Source organism: Mesoplodon densirostris, chromosome 5 (genome assembly GCF_025265405.1).
Source record: "Mesoplodon densirostris isolate mMesDen1 chromosome 5, mMesDen1 primary haplotype, whole genome shotgun sequence".
Taxonomy (NCBI): domain Eukaryota; kingdom Metazoa; phylum Chordata; class Mammalia; order Artiodactyla; family Ziphiidae; genus Mesoplodon; species Mesoplodon densirostris.
Window position 1 is genome coordinate 102,785,539 of NC_082665.1, and position 15,980 is coordinate 102,801,518.

The 15,980-nt window shown below is 37.2% G+C and overlaps 1 pseudogene; it reads right to left on the reverse strand.

The window, feature by feature from the left end:
• Positions 1-787: 787 nt before the first annotated feature.
• Positions 788-1,450, reverse strand: LOC132491201 (small ribosomal subunit protein uS10m-like; annotated as a pseudogene).
• Positions 1,451-15,980: the final 14,530 nt, after the last annotated feature.

Here is a 15,980-nt window from a genome sequence, read left to right on the forward strand (position 1 = left end):
AAAAGAGTGCTATTCACCAAAAGAAAGAGGTCTTATCAGCATGGAACTTAATAAGGAAAAGTATTTATTTGTGCCTTGCACAATTTTTGAAAGCTGTTATTGCTATTCAATTTTTGGTATTTACTATAGTGCTGGGTGCAAAGTCAACAAAAGAAAAGCTTATTGAATAAATGAATTACAGCATGAATGAAACGATATAGTAATTTCTTGAGAGCTCAAATTCCATTATAGTGACCCTTCTAGGCAGCCCTGAAAGGGTTTGGGCTACAGAAGAGTTCAGCGCATGCCACAAATGTGCTTGATCTGCTATAAAATATATCAATTTTCAAGAATGTAATGCTTACATGAGGTAAAACTTGGAGGTCACCACCCCCAAACTAACATATGCCAGCCTGCACTATGGTAAATATCAAAAACTTTAACTGCTCAGTGTTAAATTAACCAAAGTTTCCTTCTGTGTCCCTCAAAAGAAAGAAATGTGTGTGAGGAATATTTGAAACACTCAGTTTTAGATGAATGAAATGACACAAATCACAATCAGTACAAACTAATAATTGAACAACAGTGGAATAACAAAATATGAATTTGACTGTTTTGGTACAGAGTGGTCCAAATGGTTTGCTCACATTTGTTAAAATCTGAACTGAAACAATGACATGTATAAAAGAATAGATAAAGTGGTTTTTGCACAATAGTCTGGTGTATTGCAAACTTCCAATCCCTGCTTTCTACTGATCAGGCTATGCGGCCTCAGGAGAGCAGTCAGGGTGACTTGAAACTGTCTTCACTGGAGACTCCTTCCACTTGACATGCTCACTTCATATCCCAGCACAAGTGGTCACTCTGAGACTTTATGACTTGCTTTCTTCTTCCTCTGGTATTGTTTCCCAGATTGGCTTCTTGATGTGTTCTGGTAACTGTTCTAATTTTGTCTTTGTAACTTCCATGGCAACTCCTTCAGGTAAGTTTCACTGAATATATTCCAAGTAGACATCTGCTGTACTCCCAATGAGATGTTCTAACTCTAACATCTGTAAAGTGTTCTCATTTCATACTGAACCCTGTCCTTCTTGAAAATATGCACTGATTTGAGAAGAATAAATCACTCTATTTTCCTTGGAGCTTCATGTACTTTAACAGAGATACCAAGTTCTTTAGCAGCAAGCACCACAAAATATTCATAACTGTCCAATACAGCCTTATCATGGCCTTTTACTAAAACTGATAGGTGTTTATATAACGTGTCTGGTTCATCAGAAACGGTTATCATAGGCTTGGTCAAATCCTTGGGAACATCAATGTGTACGTTTGAAAACTGTACCCACTTCATATTGGTGAGAAGAAGGCCACCATTTTTGGCTGTACTGCTCCTAGAGCTGCATACAGAAAAATTCCTCGAACCCTGCCAGAGACGCCGTCCCAGGGGCCCAAACGCTGCTCGCGCCATCATCTTGCCATTCTGCATTAATTATCTTGATCTTGGTAACCATTCTACCATGTATATGTATATCAAATCATCATGTTTTACACTTTAAATACATACAGTTATATTTTTAAATTATTCCTCAATAAAGTTAAAAAAGAAATAAGGACAAAGCTGGAAGTAAACTGTATATCTGATAAGCAGTTATTGTTCAAAGTACTTAAAGAACTATAAAACTCAGGAGAAGAAGAACAGTCAATTGAAAAATGGGCAGAGGAACTGAATAGACATCTTTTCAAAAAAGACATAAAAATGGCCAACAAGTACATGAAAAGATGCTCAACTAGTCATTAGGGAAATACATATCGAAACCACGATAAGCTATCACCTCACACCTGTTAGAATGGCTATTATCAAAAGACGAGTGAAAACTAGCATTGGCAAAGATATGAAAAAAAGGTAACCCTTGTGCATTATTGGTGGGAAAGTAAATTGGTGCAGCCACTATGAAAAACAGTGTGAATATTCCTCAAAAAATTAAAACTAGAACTACTGTGTGATCCAGCAATACCACTTCTGGGGATATATCCAAAGGAAATGAAAACAAGATACTGAGGCAATAACTGCACTTCCATGTCCATTGCAGCATTATTCACAATAGCCAAGATATGGAACATACACACACACACACACACACACACACATACATACATACATACATACATACATATAGAATGGAATGTTTTTCAGTCATGAGAAAGAAGGAAATTCTGCCATTCACGATAACATGGATGAAACTTAAGGGCATTATGGTAAGTGAAATAAGTCAGACAGAGAAGGACAAATACTGCATGTAACACTTATATGTGCAAGCTAAAAAAGCTCAATTCATAGAAATGGAAAATAGAATTGTGGTTATCAGGGGGTGGGAGAAATGGGGAGGTACTGGTGAAAGAGTACAAACTTTCAGTGATAAGATAAATAAGTTCTGGAAATCTAATGTACAACATGGTCATATAGTTAACAATACTATATTATGTTCTTACAAGTTGCTAAGAGAGTAGATCTTAAATGTTCTCACCACACACATACAAACAAGGTAATTATGTGATGTGATGGAGGTGTTAGCTAACACTATGGTGGTAATCATTTTGCAGTATATAAGTGTATCTAATCAAAACACTGTATTCCTTAAACTTACACAATATTATATGTCAATTATATCTCAATACAACTAGAAAAAAATCTCATTTATTTCTCTTTAATCATTTGAAAAATGAGATTAATAAGTCTCACTTCACAGGATTGTTATAAAAGTTAGAGGTAATGCATGTAAAAAAAACTAATACTTAATGGGATTTCAGAATTGACAGCTCATTCTTAGGACTGACATGTACAATCACCTGATAAAGTAGTCAGGGCAGTTATCCTCATTTCCATTTCCATTCTTCAGTAGCAACTGAAGCTCAGAAAAGATCAAAATGGAAAACCCAATCACTAGTAGGTAGTGATTTAGGCTTGAATTTAAGCATTTTGATTGCTAGCCCAACTGTTTTTTCTTCTCTCTGTTCTGTCTCCTTTCTTCCTCCCTGCACATGGAAGCAGGGAACTGGCCTGAAGATGAATGTGTTGGAAGATAAAGAGTCTAATGTTTCTGCCTGTGTGCTTCTGTATATCTATACACTTGAACAAAGGAAGTGGGTAAATATGGTCTAAAAGACCCCTTGCACTCTTTGCCTAGTTTACCTTTGGCACTTCCTCCTGAAGGGCTTAAAGTGTAGGCAATATCTAATTCCTATTGATGCACATGCTTTCCCTCAAATACACCAGGCATTTGCATTGTCTATTGCCTCTATTCCCTTTGTTAGCTTCTATACTTCCCCATTGAATTCCTGGCCTTGTCAACAAAACAAAAACCTGGCCCCAAAACCAAAACCAAACCAAACAAAACATCCTACACAGCAAAAGCCATGAGCCCAAACCAAAGATCATTTCTTCGCAGTAGCTTCTCCTTACCCTTCCCAAAGAGAAAAGATTACCTCCTCATCTGTGTCCTTTTTGCATCTGTACTTACATTATCCTCACATTTTGGAATGGGTTTCTTTTGCATGTTTGTATCACTTTTTTGCCTGAAAGCTCTTTAAGAAAGGGAGCACATGCATGCCACTTTTGTAGTCAGTGTCTAGCATGTTGTCCCGTAGTACACTGTACTTGCTCCACAAATGCAGGCTGACGTAAATTCAATTGAATTTGTTCTTCTGAGATAAGGTAAATAGTGAAAGAAATGTAACTTGTCTATATATAGAATAATTAGAGACGCCAGTAAAAGTGTTTAGCATAAGACTGGCTACTGTGGAGTTGTGATGTTGCTGCTGTATATTTGTTTGCAAATGGTATAATAATATGTATATAAATTCATACATCTATTAAAACATAAATAATATAGCAAGGCAGAGAACATAGATGTTGCTGCTTGGACTTTTCTTAGCATTCTGGGCTTTGCTAAAAAAATAAGAGCTATATTAAGAGTGCTAAATTGAAATTGCCAGACTATCCAGTTATTGGGGGAACATGATAAGATGTAAAGTTATGCAAATGAACACAGGAAATTGATCAAACTTAAAGAGTGAACAAAATAGAATAAAACCAAACTTGCTGTCCCAAAATGCCATCAAGGTCCTTGCTTTGCTCTCCTGGGGAATTTTTTTGTCCCTGCAAGATACCCTGGGACCAAGTAAGAGATAATTCATTTCAAAATGAGATGGCCTATTTTTGGAGTACTGCCCTGAATTTTCCCTTTTGCCTATAATAATCTATTGTCCTGGATACCAAAAATAGTGTGTGGCAGGGATTATTTAAAGCTCTTCAGCAGAAGGCAGTTATGCAGCCTGCTGAACTTCATAGAACAAAAGAAGTAAGTTTCAGTTAAAGGGAACTTTGAAATGGTCTGTGGAGCCATGGAGCCATGTATGCTGGTACCATCAGTGCTTTTGTTTTCCTTTATTTTATTTTCTCAGAGTTGGAGAAAGCCCCAAAGACCAGATAGGGTAGAAATTTGACATGATAAAAATTAATTGGAGGGCTTCCCTGGTGGTGCAGTGGTTGAGAGTCCACCTGCCGATGCAGGGGACACGGGTTCGTGCCCCGGTCCGGGAAGATCCCACATGGCCCGTGAGCCATGGCCACTGAGCCTCCGCGTCCAGAGCCTGTGCTCTGCAATGGGAGAGGCCACAGCAGTGAGAGGCCCGTGTATCGCAAAAAAAAAAAAAAAAAAAAATTAATTGGTAGGCTTTAGTTGGGAAAATCCACCTCAAAAACAAATAAATAAAATGTAAGGAAACATTTTAGAACTGTGATGTTTATTTAAGTTGGATGATGCTGGGGCACCAGGAGGGGCCACTGCTTTTTGCATAAATATCTTTAAACAAGAGTCCCAGTCCTTCTGGGCTACATGACTTCTTCACCAAGGGGCTCAAGAAGCTATAATGCTCGTCAACTGTTTGAAGGATGTTTTTGTTTCCTAACACTGATATAAAAGAATACCAAAACTTTAGCTATAGTAAGCCTTTAAAACCATAACCCTTTAAAACAGCACAAATTTGTACTATTAGAATTCTGGATTTCATAAGTCTGAGATATGATTCACTGGGCCAAAGTCAAAATGTTGGCAGAGTAGGGTCCTTTTAGAAGCTCTGGAGAGAGGATCCATTACTTTACCTTTTCCAGCTCCTACTAGCCACCTTCATCCCTTGGATGGTGGTCCCTTCCCTCATCTTCAAAGCACATCACTCCAGTCTCTGTGTTCATCATCAGTTTGCCTTCTCCTCTGTAGGCAAATATCCCTCTGTCTCTCCCTTATAAGAACATTTGTGATTACATTTAGGTCCACTTAAAGAATCCAGGATAGTCTACCCATCTCAATATTATTAATCAGATCTGCAAAGTCACTTTTGCCATATAAGGTAACATTCACAACTTCTGAGGATTAGGATGTGGATACCTTTTGGCAGAGGGTGGGGAGCATTATTCATTCTAGCACAAAGGGCTATCAAGTAGAAGAGAAATTAACCTCATTTTGTGTGACACCGAATATAACCAGCCATGGCAAGACACATTTTTGAAATTTGAAAGGAAGTATTTTGGATTTATTAGAACTTTCCAAAAGTGGAGAGAACTCCCTTGGGTGTATGACAAGATGTTAAACTGGAATTACAACTATGGCACCACAGTATAACACTTAGGACATTCCAAAGAGAAGTGCTGGACAGAAACACAGATTTCCAAAGAAGATGACTCCACAAGAAGATTATCAGGGGTCAAGAGATTGGAGATGGGGAAGGATTTTCAAAGAGATTTCTTTAGAGGGAGCTTGTCTCTTCTCTCTTCCTCACAGGAAATGTGGCAAGGGTGCTCTCTCCTTTATGTCCAGCCTAGAGGGAGCGGGCTTCAAAGAGACCACTCTAAAATAGAGGAGCCTTGGACTAGTGTGTGACCAGCAAGAGACTTCGGCCATCAGTCTCAGTGGGTAGTGCAAAAAGAAACAGATGCTCTGTAATGGAAGAAATTGTCCTTTCTCCAGTGGTGAGTCGAAGGTGCACAAGGCCCAGAGAACATATGTGGAAACTTTAGTAAAGTCCTGCTTAATACGATTTCTACTGAAAAATGAAGGGAGTCCAGTGGAGGATCTGGATAGGGAGGACCACAGGAAAATCCGAAGCTGAGGAGGGAGGCAGAGCAACAAGCCAAAGGGTGGGACCTCTGGTATCCTGGGAGTCACCTCACAGGGGCTCAGCAGGAGAGCCTCTGAAGAATCTGTCAACTCCATATACTCAGGAACTATTGGTTTTAATCATCAGCCAGAATCATGGACTGTGGAGTCAACTTAAGGTTGCACTTACGACTCCAACTTTTGTGAGGTCTTAAACTTACAGATATTGAGCGGCTCTCTTTAAGAAAAAGATAAAGCATCACAAGTACAAAATAGCTAAAAGGCCATGGAAGAGGCCTTTGCAAATGAAGAGCTCTAAAATTTGATTTCAGTAGCTTTATGGTAAGTTCATAAAGTAAGAATTTTCTGCTGCCTTTCCCCCTTCTCCCTTCTTATACTCCAATGCCAGAACGGTCTGAGAACAAGATTAACTAGGCAAGCCAAGAAGAAAGGTGCAGATAACCCACTAAGGGTTGGAAGAGATTTGTGTCTTTGGATGAATACTGAAGTGTTGAAAAGCATATTGAATTGAATATTTAATTACAGAATTGAGAATGTACATTTGTGATTTAAAAAGACTGCAGCACTGTGCATTAGCCATGAGTGACCAGAAACCATGAGTTCTGCCTATTTCTATTTAGAGGCTGGAATAAACTTCTCCCACCAAGTATCTATTAAAGTGACAATGGAAAGTAAAAATTTGTGTTTTGATTATATTCCATGAACTGTGCTTATTCGATACACAGGTTATAGGCATTGGTGAGTTCAACATCACTAGTATGCACAAACAGTGATAACTTGTCAGGGACATTGTAGAAGAGCTTGAGGCATCTCAAGTGAGTTAAACTAAGTGGTCTTTAAGGTCACTCTAGTTCTGATGATTTCTGGTTCTTCTATGCTTCTCAACCACTGATAACAGAGCCTTTCCTAAGAAAAGTTTTGACGGGGAAGATGAGAAGCCAGAGAAAAGGCAGAAGATGGTGTTAGGTTGATTATATATGTCTATGTATGTATATATGATTATACATAAGTGAAATGAATGACTGTGGTGACAAGGGACAGGAAGGAGGAATTAGCATTTAATTCTTATTATAAGGTAGTGAAGTATCATAGTGTTATTTGAAAATGAACTTGGATTAGTTGTACATTACAAACTCCAGGGCAACTATGAAAAGGAAAAAAAGAAGTATAACTGATATATTAAGAAAGCAGAGAAAATGAAATAACAAAATTCTCAATTAAAACCACAAATGGCAGAAAAAGAGAGGAAGATAAAAACAGGAATAAAGAATAAGAGCAAAAAATAGAAAGTTGTAACAAATACAGTAGATATCAATCGATATCAATAGTGACTTTGAACATCAATGGTCTAAGTAAACCAAGTAAAAGACAGAGATTGCCAAAGTGGATGCAACAGTCAAGTGTATATTGTTTATAAGAAACTTGCTTTAAATATAAAGACACATGTAAATTAAAAGTAAATGAATGGAGAAAGATATACCATGCTAACACTAATCAGAAGAAAGCAGGAATAGCTATATTAATTTCAGATACAGCAGACTTCAGACCAAGAATAGTTATCAGTAATAAAGAGGGGCATTACATAATGATAAAGGGGTAAATTCTTCAGGAAGACATAACAATCCTGAAAGTGTATATGCCTAACAAAGGAGCATCAAAATATGTGAGGCAAAAAACTAATAAAACTGCAAAAATAAATAGATGAACCACCATCATGGTTGGAGACTCTTAACACCCCTCTATCAGAAATGCACAGATCTGGCAGGCAGAAAATCAATAAGAACATAGTTTAACTCAACAACATTGTCAATGGCCTAGATATCATTGACATTTATGGATTCTTTTATTCAACAACTGCAGACTACACATTCTTCTCAAACTCACATGGAACATTCATCAAGATAGACCGCATTCTGAAACACACTGTAACAAATTTAAAAGACTAGGAATCACATAATACTTGTTCTCAGACCTTGATGGAATTATACTAAAAATCGATATCAGAAAGATAGCTGGAAACCCCCCAAATAATTGAAGGCTAGACAACATACTTCTAAGTAAAACATGGGCAAAGAAGAAATCTCAAGAGGGATTTTAAAATATTTTGAACTAACTGAAAATAAAAATACAACTTATCAAAATTTGTGGGATGCAGTGAAAGCAGTGCTTAGAGGAAAATAATAAAATAGCATTAAATGCATATACTAGAAAAGAGGAAAGATCTAAAATTAATAATTTAAGTGTCTACATTAGGAAACTAGAAAAAGAAGAATTAAATCCAAAATGATCAGAAGAAAAAAAATACTAAAAATTAGAGCAGAAATCAATGAAATTGAAAATAGAAAGTCTGTAGAGAAAATCAATGAAGGCAAAAGCTGGTTCTTTGAAAAGATCAATAAAATTGATAAGCTTCTATTCAGGTTGACCAAGAAGAAATGTGAAAGGATACAAATTACTAATATCAGAAATGAAAGAGAAAACATCACTACAGATCCCATGGGCATTAAAAGAATAATCAAAGAATTCTATGAACAACTCTATGCTCACAAATTTGATAACCTAGATGAAAGGGAGCAATTCCTTGAAAGATGCAATCTACCAAAAGTCACACAAAAAGAAATAGATGATATAAATAGGCCAATATCTATTAAAGAAATTGAATCAGTAATTAATAACCTTCCAAAACAGAAAGCACCAGATGGTTCACTGGTGAATCCTACCAAATATTTAAGGAGGAAAACATGCCAATTCTCTACAGTCTCTTTCAGAAGACAGAAACAGAGGTAATACTTCCTAATTCATTCTGTGAGGCTAGCATTATCCTGATACCAAAACTAGTCAAAGATATTAGAAGAAAAGAAAACTACAAGCCAATGTCTCTCATGAATATAGACAAAAATTCTCAACAAAATATTAGCAAATCAAATCCAACAACACGTAAAAAGAATTATATACCACCAGCAAGTGGAATTTATTTGAGGTATGCAACCCTGGTTCAATATTCTAAAATCAATTTATGTAACATATCGCACCAACAGCCTAAAAATAAAAATCATATCATCATATCAATAGATGCAGAAAAAGCATCTGACAAAATCCACCAGCAATTCATGATAAATGCTCTCAGTAAATTAGGAATAGAGGAGAACTTCAACTTGGTAAAGAATATCTACAAAAAAACAAGAGCTAACACCAGATTCAGTGGTGAGAAACTTGAAGCTTTTCCACTAGGATCAAGAACTAAGCAATGATACCCTGTCTCACCACTTCTTTTTAACATTGTACTGGATATCCTAGTTAATGCAATAGGACAAGAAAAGGAAATAAAAGCTATCCAGATAGGAAAGGAAGAAATAAAATTATCCTTGTTCACAGGTGACACAATTGTTTATACAGAGAATCTGAAAGAATTGACAAAAAACAAAAACAAAAATTCCTGGAACTAATAAGTGATTATCGCAAGGTTGTAAGACACAAGATTAATATACAAAAGTCAATAACTCTCCTATATGCCTGCAATAAATAAGTGGAATTTTAAATTAAAAATAAATATCATTTACATTAGCACCCCCCAAAAATAAATACTTGGGTATAAATCTAACTCTAACTCTAACTCTAACACTCTCTCTCTCTCTCTCTCTCTCTCTCTCTCTCTCTATATATATATATATATATATATATATATATATATGATCTATATGAAGAAAACTATAAAACTCTGATGAAAGAAATCAAAGAAGAACTAAATAAATTGAGAGATATTTTGTTTATGTACAGGAAGACTAAATATTGTCAGCACATCAGTTCTTCCCAACTTGGTCTATAGATTCCACACATCCCAAACAAAATTTCAGCAAATTATTTTATGGATATTTTATGGATATTCTAAAGTTTATATAGGAAGGCAAAAGACCCAGAATGGTCAACACAATATTGAAGGAGAAGAACAAAGTACTGGAGTACTGACACTACCTGACTTTAAGACTTATTATAAAGCTACAGTAATCAAGACAGTGTGGTGTTGGTGAAATAATAGAAAAATAGATCAATGGAACAGACTAGTGAACTTAGAAATAGACCACATAGATACAGCCAACTGATCTTTGACAAAGGAGCAAAGGTAATTCATGCAGCAAAGATACTCTTTTCAACAAATGGTGCTGGATCCATGGCCATCCACATGCAAAAAATTAAATCTAGACACAAACCTTACACCCCTCAAAATTAACTCAAAATGGATCATAGAAATAAACTTAAAACTCAAAACTACAAAACTCCTAGAAGATAACATATGAGAAAATCAAGATGACCTGGGGTTTGGTGATGACTTTTTTAGATACAACACCAAAGGCATAATTTATGAAAGAAAGAATTGATAAGCTGGACTTCATTAAAATTAAAAAAGTTCTGCTCTGCAAAAGACATTGTCAAGAGAATAAAAAGACAAGCCACAGACTGAGAGAAAATACTTGCAAAAGACACATCTGATAAAGGACTATTATCTAAAGTATATAAAGAATCCTTAAGACTTGATAAACAATAAGAAAACAAACAACCTGATAAAAAAATGAGACAAAGACCTTAACAGACACCTTACCAAGGAAGATATACAGATGGCATATAAGAATATGAAAAGATGCTCCACATGATATGTCATTGGGGAAATGTAAATTAAAATAATAATGAGATACCACTGCACACCTATTAAGTGACCAAAATCCAGAATACTGATAAATATCAAATGCTGGCATGGAGGTGAAGCAACAGGAACTCTCATTCATTGCTAGTGAGAATGCAAAATGGTTCAGTCACTTAGGAAGACAGTTTGGCAGCTTTTTACAAAACTAAATATACTCTTACCATATGATTCATCAATTGTGTTCCTCGGTATTCACCCAAAGGAAGTGAAAACATGTCCACACAAAAACCTGTACATGGATATTTATAGCAGCTTTCTTCATGATTGCCAAAACTTGGAAGCAACCAAGAAATCCCTCAGGTGGTGAATGGATAAATAAGCTGTGGTATAGAAGACAGTGAAATATTATTCAGTCCAAAAAGAAATGAGCTATCAAGCCATGAAAAGACATGGATGAACCTTAAATGCATTTTTTTTTTTTTTGCGGTACGCAGGCCTCTCACTGTTGTGGCCTCTCCCGTTGCGGAGCACAGGCTCTGGACACGCAGGCTCAGCAGCCATGGCTCACGGGCCCAGTCGCTCCACGGCATGTGGGATCTTCCCGGACCGGGGCACGAACCCGTGTCCCCTGCATCGGCAGGCGGATTCTCAACCACTGCGCCACCAGGGAAGCCCCTAAATGCATAATATTAAGTGAAAGAAGCCAGTCTAAGAAGACTGCATATTGTATGATTCCAATATGACACCTAGACAAGGCAAAAGTATGGGGATGGTAAAGAAGATCAGTGGTTGCCAGAGGTTGGGCCAGGAGGAGGGATGAATAGGCACGCACAGAATAGGTTTACAGCAGCGAAATACTCTGTATGGTACTATAATGGTAGATATGTGTCATTATACATTTGTCCCATTCCAAGGAATATACAACACCAAAGTGAACTCTGATGCAAGCTATGGACTGTGGTGATCATGAAGTGTCAATCAATGTAGGTTCATCAATTGTAATAAATGTACCACTCTGGTGGGATATATTAATAATAGGGAGGCTATGCACGTGTGGAAATCTCTATATCTATCGTCAACTTAATTTTGCTGTGAAACTAGAACTGCTTCAAAAAATAAAGTCTATTAAGAAAATAATTTTAAAAATACTACTGTCCACACCCAAACATTTGCATGCCTTTGTGGGGGCCCCTGTTCAAAATGTATGTGGAAGAATAAGTTTATAGCCGAAACTCATTTTTAAAGTTGGTTTATCTCCAAATGTATGAGTGTTTTATCACTGTTATTATAAATGCCTTTTAATGCAGGCCTTCTCATTCATTAGCTTAGAGAGTTCCAAAGTTAAATGAAAAACAACGGTTTCTTAACAAGCTAACAGACTTTAAAGCCCTTAGAGTGGATGGAAGAAATGAGTGTTGCAAAGCTTTATAGATATTGATAGGATTGCTTTATTCTGAAATGTTGACATAAATAAGCCTCTTCAAAGGCGTCACTGGGTCTATCATGGAAATTGCCATGTAAATTTTGGGAACTTGATAAGCTTTGGAACTTGGGCATAAATAATACATTCACCAGCAAAACTTGACCCACTATTTTTATTGGCATGTTCACAAATTTCTAAAGCTTCACAATGGCAATTTCCAAAAAGGCAACTCTTAAGCTAACATTTTTTGTGTGTGCATATTATTGTCTGTTTTGAATTGAGGAAATAAATTTTCTCTTAAGAAAGTAGGAAAGTTGATGTTCAGTGTTTACTGTATGCCTGGAACTTTAACTCATTTTATCCTGACAACAAATCAGTAAGGTCAGTATTGTTATCTCTTTTAGATATAAGGAAACTAAGAGGCACTGGGAATAACAGTAGCTAAGGCTTATATAACAATATGTATCAGGCAATGTTTCAAATACTTTTTGCAATATATGGGTGGATTTAGTTCCTCAAAACAACTTTAAAAAGGTAGGAACCATTATTATGTCTTTTTTGCAGATGAGAAAACTGAAGCACAGAGAGATCAGTGACTTGTTCAAGGTAAGTGATAGAAGCCAGGATGGAGATGCAGGTAGACTGGCTCAAGTCAAACCCTTTAACTACTAAGCTATAGCCTTAAAAATAGCAAAAGGCCTTACAGCAAGGCAATGGTAGAGTTATTTTTCTTGTCTCTCTAATCCTTTAAGTTTTTCTCTTTCTTCAGGGTTCAAGTTTCCACTAAAAGGAGAGTCATTATTATACCCTGACTCTCAGGGTGCTGTTGGGATACACTGTTTCCCTGAGCTGCCATGGCCATATTATTTGTAGTTCTACTTAGCAAGCATTTAACTCTGATTTAGCTGTTTACATGTAAGCTCTTTGAAGATAGAGACTAATGTCTTATTATCTCTAAGCAACCAACATTTGTACAGTAGTGGCTGCTCTGGAAATTCTGAAATGAAAAAGTGGACTATTTCCATTTTTAAGCAATGGTGTTTTCTTTTTTTGTTCTATGTTAAAGGGGCAAATATGACATGAATGAAAAGGTCTGTAGCTCATGATGTTATATAGAAGACTGAGTAGTTTAAGCCTGAATTGATAACACTCAGAAGGAAAGAATGTCAACTAAATGCCAAACTTAAGCTAACAGAAATAATGCAATGTAAACTGAAAAAAATTTTAGAATACAATAAACACAATAAAATTACTATCTTCTCTACACAAATGTAACTTCTCTTAAACTCCATTGGCCAATAGGTACTGGAGACATGAGTTTGAAACATGAGCCCCCCATGTGGAGCCCTGAGCCACTACTCACTGGTCACTGGGAGTACATGGCCTATATCACTCAGAAGATACCACTTCAGATTCTTCAAAGCTGAGATGCAAAGCCCAGTTCCCAGAGACAGAGACATTTATCTTCTGTTCCTAGTGCTGGGGCTCAGGTGGGTTGGCCCAGGCATGTGTGTTGCAGTGAAAGCAGCACTGAACATGGAGTCATATGATCTGGGCTTAAAGCCCAGTCCTGACACTCCCTAGTTATGTGCTGGGGCAAGTTCCTGATCTGCAGTTTCTTCATTTGTATAATGGGTGTAAAAATACTGCCACGTTGTTTTGATTAAAGGGTTGACTGAGATTTTGTTTGTGAAAGTCTCTGGCCCATTAATCCTCTCAGTATTTGGGCAATGTGAGTTCCATCCATTCCTGTCTTGGCCACCTCCAACGTGCACTGCTGCTCTGGCTGCTGGTTCCTAGGCTCTCACTACTCTGGCTCCCTGAGGTCTTCAGTCCACTTAGTGCTGACTTCACCCCAGAAGCCACTACAGGGGGCTTGAACTTTCCTGCACTCTCTCCAGAGCTCTCCTCAGCTTTGCTGCTGCCATTGGTTCCCTCCCAGCCCCCAACATGCACCTCACTGCAGATTTCATTTTTTCTAGGGCCTTTCTAGAGGCCCCCTCCAGCTGTCATCACCACCTCTACAGAGACATTCCAACCTTGTTTGCCTTTGGCTAGCTAATACCTTACTTCCCAGACTCCGTATTCAGCATCCATGCAGTCCACAAACATTAGCTGAAGGCCTACTAAGTACCATGTCAGACACTGGAATTACTGGGTTGTTGTCTTCAAGGAGCTCAGAATTTAGAAGGAAAATAGACAAACCAACCATAACAGTACAGTGTGAGATGTGTTAAGAGAGAGAAGCAGAGAGCAGAGACCAGGGCTCATCTGTAGACCTGTCTCTCTAGTATTCTAGCTTTGCCACCCAGACAGAGTCCTGTGTCTAAGGCTTTGGGTGCAGCAAAAATTGACTACAGATCCCAAAGACTGACAATGAAAAGGCCTTGCAGGGCTGTCATTATAACTTTCTGTGCTGTGTCCTGGGGGTGGGAGTGCATAGGGCGTCTCATGTTCCCTCATGCTAGCAACCCACTTCGCTTCCTAAGCCCCACACTGGAAGTAATCACTTGTGTGATTTCTACCCCGGGTGGCCTCTCTCCTTCTAATATGAACAGGTCTCCCATGCCCCTTAGGCTCTACCACGCACAGGCTCATTTATTCATCCATAAACATTGATCCTATGGCATAAAAGCTGTGCAGAGTGTCTCATGGTTAATTAATGATTCTTCTGACTATAAGACCTGAGCTTTGGTTTGTTTTTCCACCAGAAGTTAGATTTGGGATAATACTCAACTCTTTGACTTGCTTCGTGCAACCAATGGAAAACATTCACAATATCATTCACAAAAGATCAGGGTGTGAGCTCTTCACAAGTCACGTGAAGATAACTGGCCTGCAAGCAGATTGAGCTCAGAACCTTAACTTCATTAGAGAGAAGAGAGGTCCAATATACGGACTCAGGGCCACAGCTGCTTTCATGATATGGAGTTGGTGAGCCTATTCCAAGGAGTACACTATAAAGATGCGTCTGTGCATATTCTTATAGTTTCCGTCAACTAACAGATTAACAGAATGGAATAATTGCCAAAATAGGTGAAACAAAGTGCATGAGCAAAAGAAGCTACGATTAAAAGAAAGAAATTCTTGTATAAAAGTATTTGAAAATGTGGTCCTCAAATCATGGGTTCTTGAGGGAGGGACAGTCCGTTCACCTCTGTATTCTCAGAACCTAGGAGATAGTTTTTTGAACATTGCTTAATAAATATTATATAAAAGAATTCACAATTACTTGCCAAAAATCTGGAATAATGAATCTATGAGAAAGTAGTCATTTGGAATAAAATATACTTAATATGGTAAGTCAAATTCAGAATAAAATATAAATCCATCTCATAAAATATATTATAAATGCATTAGACCAGATATTAATATAAGCACAAGTTAAGAACATAAAGGATGTGAACCAAGAGTTGGCAAGGAAGAAAGATCTACAAATGCTTTCAAAGTTGTTGAAAATGTTTACTAGCTGAATTCTTGTATAGTCTATGACTAAAAAGGCAACACAAAAATTTACAATAAACGGTAGGGAAGGAGAGCTTAAAACTTGGTGGAAATATTTTTTCCTCTGTCTGTTGTGAATTTCTCAATTACAATGAAATTTTCATATTTTTACTTTTCCCATGTAATCTACAGAAATTATATGTAAGCTGGGGTTTCAGAATAACATCTTTAAGAATTATTTTCATTGTTGTTCTTTAAACCATCCATTTCTGGATTCTTAAAATACCTCTGGCTACTAAACAGGACTATTCACAAATATTTC